This window comes from Microcebus murinus, unplaced genomic scaffold (genome assembly GCF_040939455.1).
Source record: "Microcebus murinus isolate Inina unplaced genomic scaffold, M.murinus_Inina_mat1.0 scaf026_hap2_Mmur4.0, whole genome shotgun sequence".
Taxonomy (NCBI): domain Eukaryota; kingdom Metazoa; phylum Chordata; class Mammalia; order Primates; family Cheirogaleidae; genus Microcebus; species Microcebus murinus.
In genome coordinates, this window is record NW_027438972.1 from 122,972 (window position 1) to 138,479 (window position 15,508).

General features: G+C 62.2%; 4 pseudogenes; all 4 read left to right on the forward strand.

The window, feature by feature from the left end:
- Window positions 1-986: 986 nt before the first annotated feature.
- Window positions 987-1,105, forward strand: LOC142868094 (uncharacterized; annotated as a pseudogene).
- Window positions 1,106-4,964: 3,859 nt separating this feature from the next.
- LOC142868095 (uncharacterized) lies at window positions 4,965-5,083 on the forward strand (annotated as a pseudogene).
- Window positions 5,084-8,899: 3,816 nt separating this feature from the next.
- Window positions 8,900-9,018, forward strand: LOC142868096 (uncharacterized; annotated as a pseudogene).
- Window positions 9,019-12,884: 3,866 nt separating this feature from the next.
- LOC142868097 (uncharacterized) lies at window positions 12,885-13,003 on the forward strand (annotated as a pseudogene).
- The last annotated feature ends 2,505 nt before the right edge of the window (window positions 13,004-15,508 follow it).

Below are 15,508 nucleotides of genomic sequence, written 5' to 3' on the forward strand. Positions count from 1 at the left end.
TCTTCCACTTTGGGAAAGGCTTCCTTACTGGGTGTGGAAATCTCCTATGCCTTTCCTCGCCTATTCTGTCAGCTCTAAAATTCTCTTTCGGTTGCCACCCTCACAGATGGATTAGGAAACTCTTTGCGGTGCACTCATTAGTGAAATGACCTCAATGACGCTGGAATCCAATATCTAATCGCCGATTTTTAGCGAGTCCACACGCCAGGGTGGTTGGGGTCGGTCCAGTGCAGCCCCGGCCAGGCCCAGGCCCCTTGGACTGGGCCACAGGAGGACACAGAGGAGGGTCCCGGCCCCCACGGTAGGTAGAGGTGCGGGCAGTTCTCCAAGGGCTTGGGTGTTTTCCAGAGGGAGGAGATGGAGGGGACTGATTTCTTCAGCGCCCCACAAACCACGCCACCCCACCCCACCCATGGGACACATCCCGAGAGAGAGAGAGAGAGAGAGAGAGAGAGAGAGAGAGAGAGAGAGAGAGAGAGAGAGAGAGAGAGACGCCCCATACACTGGCTCCCCTCCCCCGTGCGCTGTGCCCCAGCCCTGGCCCGGGGGAATAGGCGGCCGCAGGGCCACAGGGTGGGGGGCGCAGCTGAAAGGGGTTGTGGGGGAGGGCCGCCCCTGGCTGGGGTCAAAGGGCGAGCGCCCCGCCCCTCCCGCCCGTGCGCTGGGGGTGGGGGGCGGGGAGGTGAAGGAGGCCAGGCAAGGAGAGGAAGGGGGCTTGAAGGTCTCCACCTTGGCGGGTCCAGCCGTGGAGGCGCATCTTGTGTGAGTGTGAGTGAGTGAGTGAGTGAGTGTGAGTGTGTGTGTATACAGAGACAGCCCCCAACCCCGGCCCGCCCCGCCTGTCACCCCCGTCCCTCGGAGCCCGCGGGACCCGGCCGGCGAACTCAACAGGCCCGACCCGGCGCGGGGCCTGGGGCGGGGGGAGGAGGCGGCGGGGAAGCGCAGAGAGGCTCGGCTTCTTGAGCGGGGCAGGGGCGCCCTCCGCCGTCCACGGCCACACCACCCCGAACGCGCCCGATCCCGTCTGGTCTCGGAAGCTAAGCAGGCTCGGGCCTGGTTAGAACTTGGATGGGAGACCGCCCGGGAATACCGGGTGCCGTAGGCTTCTTCTTTTTTTTTTTTGCCTCTGGTTCTGTCGCGTTTCTGGGAGTGCGGGGGCGGCCCGGGGTGGGGGTGACCCCCACCCTCAGCGCCCGCCGCGGTGCCTGGCGCCCCAGCCCGCACCGTGGGGCCTCCTCTTGTCCCGAGCCGCGACACCGCCGCCACGCGGCAGCATGCGTGGCTTCTGGACAGTCAGGTCTCAGACCAAAGGTCTGCTCTGTGGGAGCCGACACGCTGGAGGAAACCTTGAGAGTCTGAGAGGGGAGGGAGTTCCAGAAGAAGGCCAGGATGTCATTTTGAGGGAGTATGTGACCAGAACTCCTCCCGTTGCTTTTGGGGTTCTATGGGCTACACGTAGGAATCTTTGGTGGTGGCACCTGATGTTGGGGGATCCGGAGTCACACCCAGACCTGCTCCACAGGCCTCCTTTTACTTTTCTCTTCGGATTCATTTTTTTTTTTTTTTTTTGAGACAGAGTCTCGGTTTGTTGCCCAGGCTAGAGTGAGTGCCGTGGCGTCAGCCTAGCTCACAGCAACTTCAAACTCCTGGGCTCCAGTGATCCTTCTGCCTCAGCCTCCCGGGTAGCTGGGACTGCAGGCATGCGCCACCATGCCCCGCTAATTTTTTATATATATATCAGTTGGCCAATTAATTTCTTACTATTTATAGTAGAGACGGGGTCTCGCTCTTGCTCAGGCTGGTTTTGAACTCCTGACCTTGAGCAATCCGCCCGCCTCGGCCTCCCAAGAGCTAGGATTACAGGCGTGAGCCACAGCGCCCGGCCGGATTCATTATTTTTAAAAAGTGTCTCTTATCTCTATTATTGCATTTTCTTTTCTCTCTCTTTTCAAGCAGATGATGGGAGTCCAAGTATTAAGGTGACATGTGTTGCCCGTGCCCCCCTCCCCCCCCCGTGTTCTTATTCATTTACCTCTCATGTTGTTCCAGCATATTGTGGGGGCACCAATGTTAAGGTCGGGTGCGTTGCCCTCTCCCAGCCTCCCCCCTCGGGTCAGAGCTTCAAGTGCGCCCATCCCCCAGTCGGTGCGTACCCACCCCATTCCTAATGGATGTGTATGCCCATCCCCTCCCCCCACCCGCCCGACACCCACCCGAAGAAGGTGATTCCTCTGTGTCCACTTAGGTGTCCATCGGTTCGTACCCATTTGCTGGTGAGCGCGAGCACGTGGTGCTCGTGTGTCCATTCTTGGGATACTTGGCTTACTGGAACGGGTTCCAGCTCTGGCCAGGAGAACCACGAGAGGTGCCCCCTCACCGCTGCTCCTCATAGCCGAATAGCACTCCGTGGTGTCCACGCGCCACATTTTATTTACCCACTCGTGGGTCGATGGGCACTCGGGTGGCTTCCAGGTCTTTGCGATTGTGACTTGTGCCCTGACACGAACCCTAACCCTTACCCAGCCCGTCTCCTCCACGGCCCCTGCCTGACTGACTCCTTCCCGCCCGGCCTATCACCTGTCACCGTCCTCTGCCCCTGCCTGACACGCTCCTCCCCGCCCGGGCCGTCACCGTCCTCGGCCCCTGCCTGACGGGGCTCCTCCGTCGCCTGGGCCTTCCAAGGGCTTGGTGTGGACGCTGGTTCCAGGACGCCCTCCCAGGAACCCGGTAGCAGGGCGGCCGCAGCGTCTCGCGCAACCCAACCGTCCGCCGGCTGGCCGCCATCGCTAAGTGGCCTGCGGGGGACGTGCTCCCGCTGTGCCGTGGGGGCCCAGCCTGGTGTCTTCTCTGAGGCCCCGCGGCTGCCGCTCCCCGCAAGGGGATAGCCGCGGAGGTGGGGACCGCCTCCTCATGGGGACGTACACCCAGCTCTCCACGTCGGATTCCGGGGCTCTCTGTCCTGCCAGAAGGCCCAGCTGGCCTGCGGGTCCTTAGAGTGGCAAAAACATCCGAAAACTGAGATGGAGGGTCCGGTGGGTGTCTGCACTTTTGTGCTGGGCACCCCAGGGAGGCCCGGGGGCTGGCTGGACAATGCGGTCTGCTGGGCTGGGGGGGGTTTGGAGGAGCAACTGATGCCCTTTGCACTTTGGGTAGCAAGTGTCTGAGGTGTCTCTGGGCCCTGTGCCATGTGGGGGCGGGGGCGGGGGCGGGGTGGGAGGAGGAGGAGGAGGAGGAGGAGGAGGAGGAGGAGGAGGAGGAGGAGGTGGGAAGGGCCGGGGCCTGCAGTCGTGTTCCCCGGGGTGGCACAGCATGTGGCTTCTTCCACAGGCTGCTTGGCCTGGGCTCCCTGCACCTGGGCCTTTGGAGGACTGGCCCTGTGCTTGCCAACACTTCCTGCAGGGACCCAGAGCTGGGAGGTTGCATCTCTCAGCCCTGGGTCGGGCAGAGCCCCAGCGGGCCATGCCCACAACCTCTCTCAGCAGGGGTCCCCCAGAAGGCTCCTTTGGGACCAGGATTCTCTTGCGGGTGACTCTTTAAGGTCTGGCCCCTGGATGGAGGGGCACCAGGAGTAGAGGAGCAGGAAGGGGAAGGGGGTGGCCATGCGAGGGGACACTTTCAGGCCAAGTCCCAGCTTCAGTCTGATCCTCCTGGGAACCCCGGGGTGGACATCACACCTCCTGGTTGCCCCGCTCTGAGACAAGGAGCCGGGCTTCGCATTCCCACAGCAGCCAGTCGTGGGCTGAGGACACCTGGGGCGTTGGGAACTCCCTGGCTTCTCCTTGGTTTAACATCTGGAGCTGCTTGTGAATTGTGCCGCCACACACACCCGAGTGCAGGTGTCTTCTGCACAGACTGGGGCCTCGCTCTTCTGAATGCCGCTAGCTCGCGACCCACCCACGGGTGAACCTGGTCAGGGTACTTTCTCTCAGGGGCAGACTCTGATCCGGGCGGGCTACCGGTGTCTCTGTTTGCTCCTTTCTTTCTTCCACTTTGGGAAAGGCTTCCTTACTGGGTGTGGAAATCTCCTATGCCTTTCCTCGCCTATTCTGTCAGCTCTAAAATTCTCTTTCGGTTGCCACCCTCACAGATGGATTAGGAAACTCTTTGCGGTGCACTCATTAGTGAAATGACCTCAATGACGCTGGAATCCAATATCTAATCGCCGATTTTTAGCGAGTCCACACGCCAGGGTGGTTGGGGTCCAGTGCAGCCCCGGCCAGGCCCAGGCCCCTTGGACTGGGCCACAGGAGGACACAGAGGAGGGTCCCGGCCCCCACGGTAGGTAGAGGTGCGGGCAGTTCTCCAAGGGCTTGGGTGTTTTCCAGAGGGAGGAGATGGAGGGGACTGATTTCTTCAGCGCCCCACAAACCACGCCACCCCACCCCACCCATGGGACACATCCGAGAGAGAGAGAGAGAGAGAGAGAGAGAGAGAGAGAGAGAGAGAGAGAGAGAGAGAGAGAGAGAGAGAGAGACGCCCCATACACTGGCTCCCCTCCCCCGTGCGCTGTGCCCCAGCCCTGGCCCGGGGGAATAGGCGGCCGCAGGGCCACAGGGTGGGGGGCGCAGGTGAAAGGCGTTGTGGGGGAGGGCCGCCCCTGGCTGGGGTCAAAGGGCGAGCGCCCCGCCCCTCCCGCCCGTGCGCTGGGGGTGGGGGGCGGGGAGGTGAAGGAGGCCAGGCAAGGAGAGGAAGGGGGCTTGAAGGTCTCCACCTTGGCGGGTCCAGCCGTGGAGGCGCATCTTGTGTGAGTGTGAGTGAGTGAGTGAGTGTGAGTGTGTGTGTATACAGAGACAGCCCCCAACCCCGGCCCGCCCCGCCTGTCACCCCCGTCCCTCGGAGCCCGCGGGACCCGGCCGGCGAACTCAACAGGCCCGACCCGGCGCGGGGCCTGGGGCGGGGGGAGGAGGCGGCGGGGAAGCGCAGAGAGGCTCGGCTTCTTGAGCGGGGCAGGGGCGCCCTCCGCCGTCCACGGCCACACCACCCCGAACGCGCCCGATCCCGTCTGGTCTCGGAAGCTAAGCAGGCTCGGGCCTGGTTAGAACTTGGATGGGAGACCGCCCGGGAATACCGGGTGCCGTAGGCTTCTTCTTTTTTTTTTTGCCTCTGGTTCTGTCGCGTTTCTGGGAGTGTGGGGGCGGCCCGGGGTGGGGGTGACCCCCACCCTCAGCGCCCGCCGCGGTGCCTGGCGCCCCAGCCCGCACCGTGGGGCCTCCTCTTGTCCCGAGCCGCGACACCGCCGCCACGCGGCAGCATGCGTGGCTTCTGGACAGTCAGGTCTCAGACCAAAGGTCTGCTCTGTGGGAGCCGACACGCTGGAGGAAACCTTGAGAGTCTGAGAGGGGAGGGAGTTCCAGAAGAAGGCCAGGATGTCATTTTGAGGGAGTATGTGACCAGAACTCCTCCCGTTGCTTTTGGGGTTCTATGGGCTACACGTAGGAATCTTTGGTGGTGGCACCTGATGTTGGGGGATCCGGAGTCACACCCAGACCTGCTCCACAGGCCTCCTTTTACTTTTCTCTTCGGATTCATTTTTTTTTTTTTTTTTTGAGACAGAGTCTCGGTTTGTTGCCCAGGCTAGAGTGAGTGCCGTGGCGTCAGCCTAGCTCACAGCAACTTCAAACTCCTGGGCTCCAGTGATCCTTCTGCCTCAGCCTCCCGGGTAGCTGGGACTGCAGGCATGCGCCACCATGCCCCGCTAATTTTTTATATATATATATCAGTTGGCCAATTAATTCCTTTCTATTTATAGTAGAGACGGGGTCTCGCTCTTGCTCAGGCTGGTTTTGAACTCCTGACCTTGAGCAATCCGCCCGCCTCGGCCTCCCAAGAGCTAGGATTACAGGCGTGAGCCACAGCGCCCGGCCGGATTCATTATTTTTAAAAAGTGTCTCTTATCTCTATTATTGCATTTTCTTTTCTCTCTCTTTTCAAGCAGATGATGGGAGTCCAAGTATTAAGGTGACATGTGTTGCCCGTGCCCCCCTCCCCCCCCCCGTGTTCTTATTCATTTACCTCTCATGTTGTTCCAGCATATTGTGGGGGCACCAATGTTAAGGTCGGGTGCGTTGCCCTCTCCCAGCCTCCCCCCTCGGGTCAGAGCTTCAAGTGCGCCCATCCCCCAGTCGGTGCGTACCCACCCCATTCCTAATGGATGTGTATGCCCATCCCCTCCCCCCACCCGCCCGACACCCACCCGAAGAAGGTGATTCCTCTGTGTCCACTTAGGTGTCCATCGGTTCGTACCCATTTGCTGGTGAGCGCGAGCACGTGGTGCTCGTGTGTCCATTCTTGGGATACTTGGCTTACTGGAACGGGTTCCAGCTCTGGCCAGGAGAACCACGAGAGGTGCCCCCTCACCGCTGCTCCTCATAGCCGAATAGCACTCCGTGGTGTCCACGCGCCACATTTTATTTACCCACTCGTGGGTCGATGGGCACTCGGGTGGCTTCCAGGTCTTTGCGATTGTGACTTGTGCCCTGACACGAACCCTAACCCTTACCCAGCCCGTCTCCTCCACGGCCCCTGCCTGACTGACTCCTTCCCGCCCGGCCTATCACCTGTCACCGTCCTCGGCCCCTGCCTGACGGGGCTCCTCCGTCGCCTGGGCCTTCCAAGGGCTTGGTGTGGACGCTGGTTCCAGGACGCCCTCCCAGGAACCCGGTAGCAGGGCGGCCGCAGCGTCTCGCGCAACCCAACCGTCCGCCGGCTGGCCGCCATCGCTAAGTGGCCTGCGGGGGACGTGCTCCCGCTGTGCCGTGGGGGCCCAGCCTGGTGTCTTCTCTGAGGCCCCGCGGCTGCCGCTCCCCGCAAGGGGATAGCCGCGGAGGTGGGGACCGCCTCCTCATGGGGACGTACACCCAGCTCTCCACGTCGGATTCCGGGGCTCTCTGTCCTGCCAGAAGGCCCAGCTGGCCTGCGGGTCCTTAGAGTGGCAAAAACATCCGAAAACTGAGATGGAGGGTCCGGTGGGTGTCTGCACTTTTGTGCTGGGCACCCCAGGGAGGCCCGGGCGCTGGCTGGACAATGCGGTCTGCTGGGCTGGGGGGGGTTTGGAGGAGCAACTGATGCCCTTTGCACTTTGGGTAGCAAGTGTCTGAGGTGTCTCTGGGCCCTGTGCCATGTGGGGGCGGGGGCGGGGGCGGGGTGGGAGGAGGAGGAGGAGGAGGAGGAGGAGGAGGAGGAGGAGGAGGAGGTGGGAAGGGCCGGGGCCTGCAGTCGTGTTCCCCGGGGTGGCACAGCATGTGGCTTCTTCCACAGGCTGCTTGGCCTGGGCTCCCTGCACCTGGGCCTTTGGAGGACTGGCCCTGTGCTTGCCAACACTTCCTGCAGGGACCCAGAGCTGGGAGGTTGCATCTCTCAGCCCTGGGTCGGGCAGAGCCCCAGCGGGCCATGCCCACAACCTCTCTCAGCAGGGGTCCCCCAGAAGGCTCCTTTGGGACCAGGATTCTCTTGCGGGTGACTCTTTAAGGTCTGGCCCCTGGATGGAGGGGCACCAGGAGTAGAGGAGCAGGAAGGGGAAGGGGGTGGCCATGCGAGGGGACACTTTCAGGCCAAGTCCCAGCTTCAGTCTGATCCTCCTGGGAACCCCGGGGTGGACATCACACCTCCTGGTTGCCCCGCTCTGAGACAAGGAGCCGGGCTTCGCATTCCCACAGCAGCCAGTCGTGGGCTGAGGACACCTGGGGCGTTGGGAACTCCCTGGCTTCTCCTTGGTTTAACATCTGGAGCTGCTTGTGAATTGTGCCGCCACACACACCCGAGTGCAGGTGTCTTCTGCACAGACTGGGGCCTCGCTCTTCTGAATGCCGCTAGCTCGCGACCCACCCACGGGTGAACCTGGTCAGGGTACTTTCTCTCAGGGGCAGACTCTGATCCGGGCGGGCTACCGGTGTCTCTGTTTGCTCCTTTCTTTCTTCCACTTTGGGAAAGGCTTCCTTACTGGGTGTGGAAATCTCCTATGCCTTTCCTCGCCTATTCTGTCAGCTCTAAAATTCTCTTTCGGTTGCCACCCTCACAGATGGATTAGGAAACTCTTTGCGGTGCACTCATTAGTGAAATGACCTCAATGACGCTGGAATCCAATATCTAATCGCCGATTTTTAGCGAGTCCACACGCCAGGGTGGTTGGGGTCCAGTGCAGCCCCGGCCAGGCCCAGGCCCCTTGGACTGGGCCACAGGAGGACACAGAGGAGGGTCCCGGCCCCCACGGTAGGTAGAGGTGCGGGCAGTTCTCCAAGGGCTTGGGTGTTTTCCAGAGGGAGGAGATGGAGGGGACTGATTTCTTCAGCGCCCCACAAACCACGCCACCCCACCCCACCCATGGGACACATCCCGAGAGAGAGAGAGAGAGAGAGAGAGAGAGAGAGAGAGAGAGAGAGAGAGAGAGAGAGAGAGAGAGAGAGACGCCCCATACACTGGCTCCCCTCCCCCGTGCGCTGTGCCCCAGCCCTGGCCCGGGGGAATAGGCGGCCGCAGGGCCACAGGGTGGGGGGCGCAGCTGAAAGGGGTTGTGGGGGAGGGCCGCCCCTGGCTGGGGTCAAAGGGCGAGCGCCCCGCCCCTCCCGCCCGTGCGCTTGGGGTGGGGGGCGGGGAGGTGAAGGAGGCCAGGCAAGGAGAGGAAGGGGGCTTGAAGGTCTCCACCTTGGCGGGTCCAGCCGTGGAGGCGCATCTTGTGTGAGTGTGAGTGAGTGAGTGAGTGTGAGTGTGAGTGTGTGTGTATACAGAGACAGCCCCCAACCCCAGCCCGCCCCGCCTGTCACCCCCGTCCCTCGGAGCCCGCGGGACCCGGCCGGCGAACTCAACAGGCCCGACCCGGCGCGGGGCCTGGGGCGGGGGGAGGAGGCGGCGGGGAAGCGCAGAGAGGCTCGGCTTCTTGAGCGGGGCAGGGGCGCCCTCCGCCGTCCACGGCCACACCACCCCGAACGCGCCCGATCCCGTCTGGTCTCGGAAGCTAAGCAGGCTCGGGCCTGGTTAGAACTTGGATGGGAGACCGCCCGGGAATACCGGGTGCCGTAGGCTTCTTCTTTTTTTTTTTGCCTCTGGTTCTGTCGCGTTTCTGGGAGTGCGGGGGCGGCCCGGGGTGGGGGGACCCCCACCCTCAGCGCCCGCCGCGGTGCCTGGCGCCCCAGCCCGCACCGTGGGGCCTCCTCTTGTCCCGAGCCGCGACACCGCCGCCACGCGGCAGCATGCGTGGCTTCTGGACAGTCAGGTCTCAGACCAAAGGTCTGCTCTGTGGGAGCCGACACGCTGGAGGAAACCTTGAGAGTCTGAGAGGGGAGGGAGTTCCAGAAGAAGGCCAGGATGTCATTTTGAGGGAGTATGTGACCAGAACTCCTCCCGTTGCTTTTGGGGTTCTATGGGCTACACGTAGGAATCTTTGGTGGTGGCACCTGATGTTGGGGGATCCGGAGTCACACCCAGACCTGCTCCACAGGCCTCCTTTTACTTTTCTCTTCGGATTCATTTTTTTTTTTTTTTTTTGAGACAGAGTCTCGGTTTGTTGCCTAGGCTAGAGTGAGTGCCGTGGCGTCAGCCTAGCTCACAGCAACTTCAAACTCCTGGGCTCCAGTGATCCTTCTGCCTCAGCCTCCCGGGTAGCTGGGACTGCAGGCATGCGCCACCATGCCCCGCTAATTTTTTATATATATATATCAGTTGGCCAATTAATTCCTTTCTATTTATAGTAGAGACGGGGTCTCGCTCTTGCTCAGGCTGGTTTTGAACTCCTGACCTTGAGCAATCCGCCCGCCTCGGCCTCCCAAGAGCTAGGATTACAGGCGTGAGCCACAGCGCCCGGCCGGATTCATTATTTTTAAAAAGTGTCTCTTATCTCTATTATTGCATTTTCTTTTCTCTCTCTTTTCAAGCAGATGATGGGAGTCCAAGTATTAAGGTGACATGTGTTGCCCGTGCCCCCCTCCCCCCCCCCCCCGTGTTCTTATTCATTTACCTCTCATGTTGTTCCAGCATATTGTGGGGGCACCAATGTTAAGGTCGGGTGCGTTGCCCTCTCCCAGCCTCCCCCCTCGGGTCAGAGCTTCAAGTGCGCCCATCCCCCAGTCGGTGCGTACCCACCCCATTCCTAATGGATGTGTATGCCCATCCCCTCCCCCCACCCGCCCGACACCCACCCGAAGAAGGTGATTCCTCTGTGTCCACTTAGGTGTCCATCGGTTCGTACCCATTTGCTGGTGAGCGCGAGCACGTGGTGCTCGTGTGTCCATTCTTGGGATACTTGGCTTACTGGAACGGGTTCCAGCTCTGGCCAGGAGAACCACGAGAGGTGCCCCCTCACCGCTGCTCCTCATAGCCGAATAGCACTCCGTGGTGTCCACGCGCCACATTTTATTTACCCACTCGTGGGTCGATGGGCACTCGGGTGGCTTCCAGGTCTTTGCGATTGTGACTTGTGCCCTGACACGAACCCTAACCCTTACCCAGCCCGTCTCCTCCACGGCCCCTGCCTGACTGACTCCTTCCCGCCCGGCCTATCACCTGTCACCGTCCTCTGCCCCTGCCTGACACGCTCCTCCCCGCCCGGGCCGTCACCGTCCTCGGCCCCTGCCTGACGGGGCTCCTCCGTCGCCTGGGCCTTCCAAGGGCTTGGTGTGGACGCTGGTTCCAGGACGCCCTCCCAGGAACCCGGTAGCAGGGCGGCCGCAGCGTCTCGCGCAACCCAACCGTCCGCCGGCTGGCCGCCATCGCTAAGTGGCCTGCGGGGGACGTGCTCCCGCTGTGCCGTGGGGGCCCAGCCTGGTGTCTTCTCTGAGGCCCCGCGGCTGCCGCTCCCCGCAAGGGGATAGCCGCGGAGGTGGGGACCGCCTCCTCATGGGGACGTACACCCAGCTCTCCACGTCGGATTCCGGGGCTCTCTGTCCTGCCAGAAGGCCCAGCTGGCCTGCGGGTCCTTAGAGTGGCAAAAACATCCGAAAACTGAGATGGAGGGTCCGGTGGGTGTCTGCACTTTTGTGCTGGGCACCCCAGGGAGGCCCGGGCGCTGGCTGGACAATGCGGTCTGCTGGGCTGGGGGGGGTTTGGAGGAGCAACTGATGCCCTTTGCACTTTGGGTAGCAAGTGTCTGAGGTGTCTCTGGGCCCTGTGCCATGTGGGGGCGGGGGCGGGGGCGGGGTGGGAGGAGGAGGAGGAGGAGGAGGAGGAGGAGGAGGAGGAGGAGGAGGAGGTGGGAAGGGCCGGGGCCTGCAGTCGTGTTCCCCGGGGTGGCACAGCATGTGGCTTCTTCCACAGGCTGCTTGGCCTGGGCTCCCTGCACCTGGGCCTTTGGAGGACTGGCCCTGTGCTTGCCAACACTTCCTGCAGGGACCCAGAGCTGGGAGGTTGCATCTCTCAGCCCTGGGTCGGGCAGAGCCCCAGCGGGCCATGCCCACAACCTCTCTCAGCAGGGGTCCCCCAGAAGGCTCCTTTGGGACCAGGATTCTCTTGCGGGTGACTCTTTAAGGTCTGGCCCCTGGATGGAGGGGCACCAGGAGTAGAGGAGCAGGAAGGGGAAGGGGGTGGCCATGCGAGGGGACACTTTCAGGCCAAGTCCCAGCTTCAGTCTGATCCTCCTGGGAACCCCGGGGTGGACATCACACCTCCTGGTTGCCCCGCTCTGAGACAAGGAGCCGGGCTTCGCATTCCCACAGCAGCCAGTCGTGGGCTGAGGACACCTGGGGCGTTGGGAACTCCCTGGCTTCTCCTTGGTTTAACATCTGGAGCTGCTTGTGAATTGTGCCGCCACACACACCCGAGTGCAGGTGTCTTCTGCACAGACTGGGGCCTCGCTCTTCTGAATGCCGCTAGCTCGCGACCCACCCACGGGTGAACCTGGTCAGGGTACTTTCTCTCAGGGGCAGACTCTGATCCGGGCGGGCTACCGGTGTCTCTGTTTGCTCCTTTCTTTCTTCCACTTTGGGAAAGGCTTCCTTACTGGGTGTGGAAATCTCCTATGCCTTTCCTCGCCTATTCTGTCAGCTCTAAAATTCTCTTTCGGTTGCCACCCTCACAGATGGATTAGGAAACTCTTTGCGGTGCACTCATTAGTGAAATGACCTCAATGACGCTGGAATCCAATATCTAATCGCCGATTTTTAGCGAGTCCACACGCCAGGGTGGTTGGGGTCCAGTGCAGCCCCGGCCAGGCCCAGGCCCCTTGGACTGGGCCACAGGAGGACACAGAGGAGGGTCCCGGCCCCCACGGTAGGTAGAGGTGCGGGCAGTTCTCCAAGGGCTTGGGTGTTTTCCAGAGGGAGGAGATGGAGGGGACTGATTTCTTCAGCGCCCCACAAACCACGCCACCCCACCCCACCCATGGGACACATCCCGAGAGAGAGAGAGAGAGAGAGAGAGAGAGAGAGAGAGAGAGAGAGAGAGAGAGAGAGAGAGAGACGCCCCATACACTGGCTCCCCTCCCCCGTGCGCTGTGCCCCAGCCCTGGCCCGGGGGAATAGGCGGCCGCAGGGCCACAGGGTGGGGGGCGCAGCTGAAAGGGGTTGTGGGGGAGGGCCGCCCCTGGCTGGGGTCAAAGGGCGAGCGCCCCGCCCCTCCCGCCCGTGCGCTGGGGGTGGGGGGCGGGGAGGTGAAGGAGGCCAGGCAAGGAGAGGAAGGGGGCTTGAAGGTCTCCACCTTGGCGGGTCCAGCCGTGGAGGCGCATCTTGTGTGAGTGTGAGTGAGTGAGTGAGTGAGTGTGAGTGTGAGTGTGTGTGTATACAGAGACAGCCCCCAACCCCAGCCCGCCCCGCCTGTCACCCCCGTCCCTCGGAGCCCGCGGGACCCGGCCGGCGAACTCAACAGGCCCGACCCGGCGCGGGGCCTGGGGCGGGGGGAGGAGGCGGCGGGGAAGCGCAGAGAGGCTCGGCTTCTTGAGCGGGGCAGGGGCGCCCTCCGCCGTCCACGGCCACACCACCCCGAACGCGCCCGATCCCGTCTGGTCTCGGAAGCTAAGCAGGCTCGGGCCTGGTTAGAACTTGGATGGGAGACCGCCCGGGAATACCGGGTGCCGTAGGCTTCTTCTTTTTTTTTTTGCCTCTGGTTCTGTCGCGTTTCTGGGAGTGTGGGGGCGGCCCGGGGTGGGGGTGACCCCCACCCTCAGCGCCCGCCGCGGTGCCTGGCGCCCCAGCCCGCACCGTGGGGCCTCCTCTTGTCCCGAGCCGCGACACCGCCGCCACGCGGCAGCATGCGTGGCTTCTGGACAGTCAGGTCTCAGACCAAAGGTCTGCTCTGTGGGAGCCGACACGCTGGAGGAAACCTTGAGAGTCTGAGAGGGGAGGGAGTTCCAGAAGAAGGCCAGGATGTCATTTTGAGGGAGTATGTGACCAGAACTCCTCCCGTTGCTTTTGGGGTTCTATGGGCTACACGTAGGAATCTTTGGTGGTGGCACCTGATGTTGGGGGATCCGGAGTCACACCCAGACCTGCTCCACAGGCCTCCTTTTACTTTTCTCTTCGGATTCATTTTTTTTTTTTTTTTTTGAGACAGAGTCTCGGTTTGTTGCCCAGGCTAGAGTGAGTGCCGTGGCGTCAGCCTAGCTCACAGCAACTTCAAACTCCTGGGCTCCAGTGATCCTTCTGCCTCAGCCTCCCGGGTAGCTGGGACTGCAGGCATGCGCCACCATGCCCCGCTAATTTTTTATATATATATATCAGTTGGCCAATTAATTCCTTTCTATTTATAGTAGAGACGGGGTCTCGCTCTTGCTCAGGCTGGTTTTGAACTCCTGACCTTGAGCAATCCGCCCGCCTCGGCCTCCCAAGAGCTAGGATTACAGGCGTGAGCCACAGCGCCCGGCCGGATTCATTATTTTTAAAAAGTGTCTCTTATCTCTATTATTGCATTTTCTTTTCTCTCTCTTTTCAAGCAGATGATGGGAGTCCAAGTATTAAGGTGACATGTGTTGCCCGTGCCCCCCTCCCCCCCCCCGTGTTCTTATTCATTTACCTCTCATGTTGTTCCAGCATATTGTGGGGGCACCAATGTTAAGGTCGGGTGCGTTGCCCTCTCCCAGCCTCCCCCCTCGGGTCAGAGCTTCAAGTGCGCCCATCCCCCAGTCGGTGCGTACCCACCCCATTCCTAATGGATGTGTATGCCCATCCCCTCCCCCCACCCGCCCGACACCCACCCGAAGAAGGTGATTCCTCTGTGTCCACTTAGGTGTCCATCGGTTCGTACCCATTTGCTGGTGAGCGCGAGCACGTGGTGCTCGTGTGTCCATTCTTGGGATACTTGGCTTACTGGAACGGGTTCCAGCTCTGGCCAGGAGAACCACGAGAGGTGCCCCCTCACCGCTGCTCCTCATAGCCGAATAGCACTCCGTGGTGTCCACGCGCCACATTTTATTTACCCACTCGTGGGTCGATGGGCACTCGGGTGGCTTCCAGGTCTTTGCGATTGTGACTTGTGCCCTGACACGAACCCTAACCCTTACCCAGCCCGTCTCCTCCATGGCCCCTGCCTGACTGACTCCTTCCCGCCCGGCCTATCACCTGTCACCGTCCTCTGCCCCTGCCTGACACGCTCCTCCCCGCCCGGGCCGTCACCGTCCTCGGCCCCTGCCTGACGGGGCTCCTCCGTCGCCTGGGCCTTCCAAGGGCTTGGTGTGGACGCTGGTTCCAGGACGCCCTCCCAGGAACCCGGTAGCAGGGCGGCCGCAGCGTCTCGCGCAACCCAACCGTCCGCCGGCTGGCCGCCATCGCTAAGTGGCCTGCGGGGGACGTGCTCCCGCTGTGCCGTGGGGGCCCAGCCTGGTGTCTTCTCTGAGGCCCCGCGGCTGCCGCTCCCCGCAAGGGGATAGCCGCGGAGGTGGGGACCGCCTCCTCATGGGGACGTACACCCAGCTCTCCACGTCGGATTCCGGGGCTCTCTGTCCTGCCAGAAGGCCCAGCTGGCCTGCGGGTCCTTAGAGTGGCAAAAACATCCGAAAACTGAGATGGAGGGTCCGGTGGGTGTCTGCACTTTTGTGCTGGGCACCCCAGGGAGGCCCGGGCGCTGGCTGGACAATGCGGTCTGCTGGGCTGGGGGGGGTTTGGAGGAGCAACTGATGCCCTTTGCACTTTGGGTAGCAAGTGTCTGAGGTGTCTCTGGGCCCTGTGCCATGTGGGGGCGGGGGCGGGGGCGGGGTGGGAGGAGGAGGAGGAGGAGGAGGAGGAGGAGGAGGAGGAGGAGGAGGAGGTGGGAAGGGCCGGGGCCTGCAGTCGTGTTCCCCGGGGTGGCACAGCATGTGGCTTCTTCCACAGGCTGCTTGGCCTGGGCTCCCTGCACCTGGGCCTTTGGAGGACTGGCCCTGTGCTTGCCAACACTTCCTGCAGGGACCCAGAGCTGGGAGGTTGCATCTCTCAGCCCTGGGTCGGGCAGAGCCCCAGCGGGCCATGCCCACAACCTCTCTCAGCAGGGGTCCCCCAGAAGGCTCCTTTGGGACCAGGATTCTCTTGCGGGTGACTCTTTAAGGTCTGGCCCCTGGATGGAGGGGCACCAGGAGTAGAGGAGCAGGAAGGGGAAGGGGGTGGCCATGCGAGGG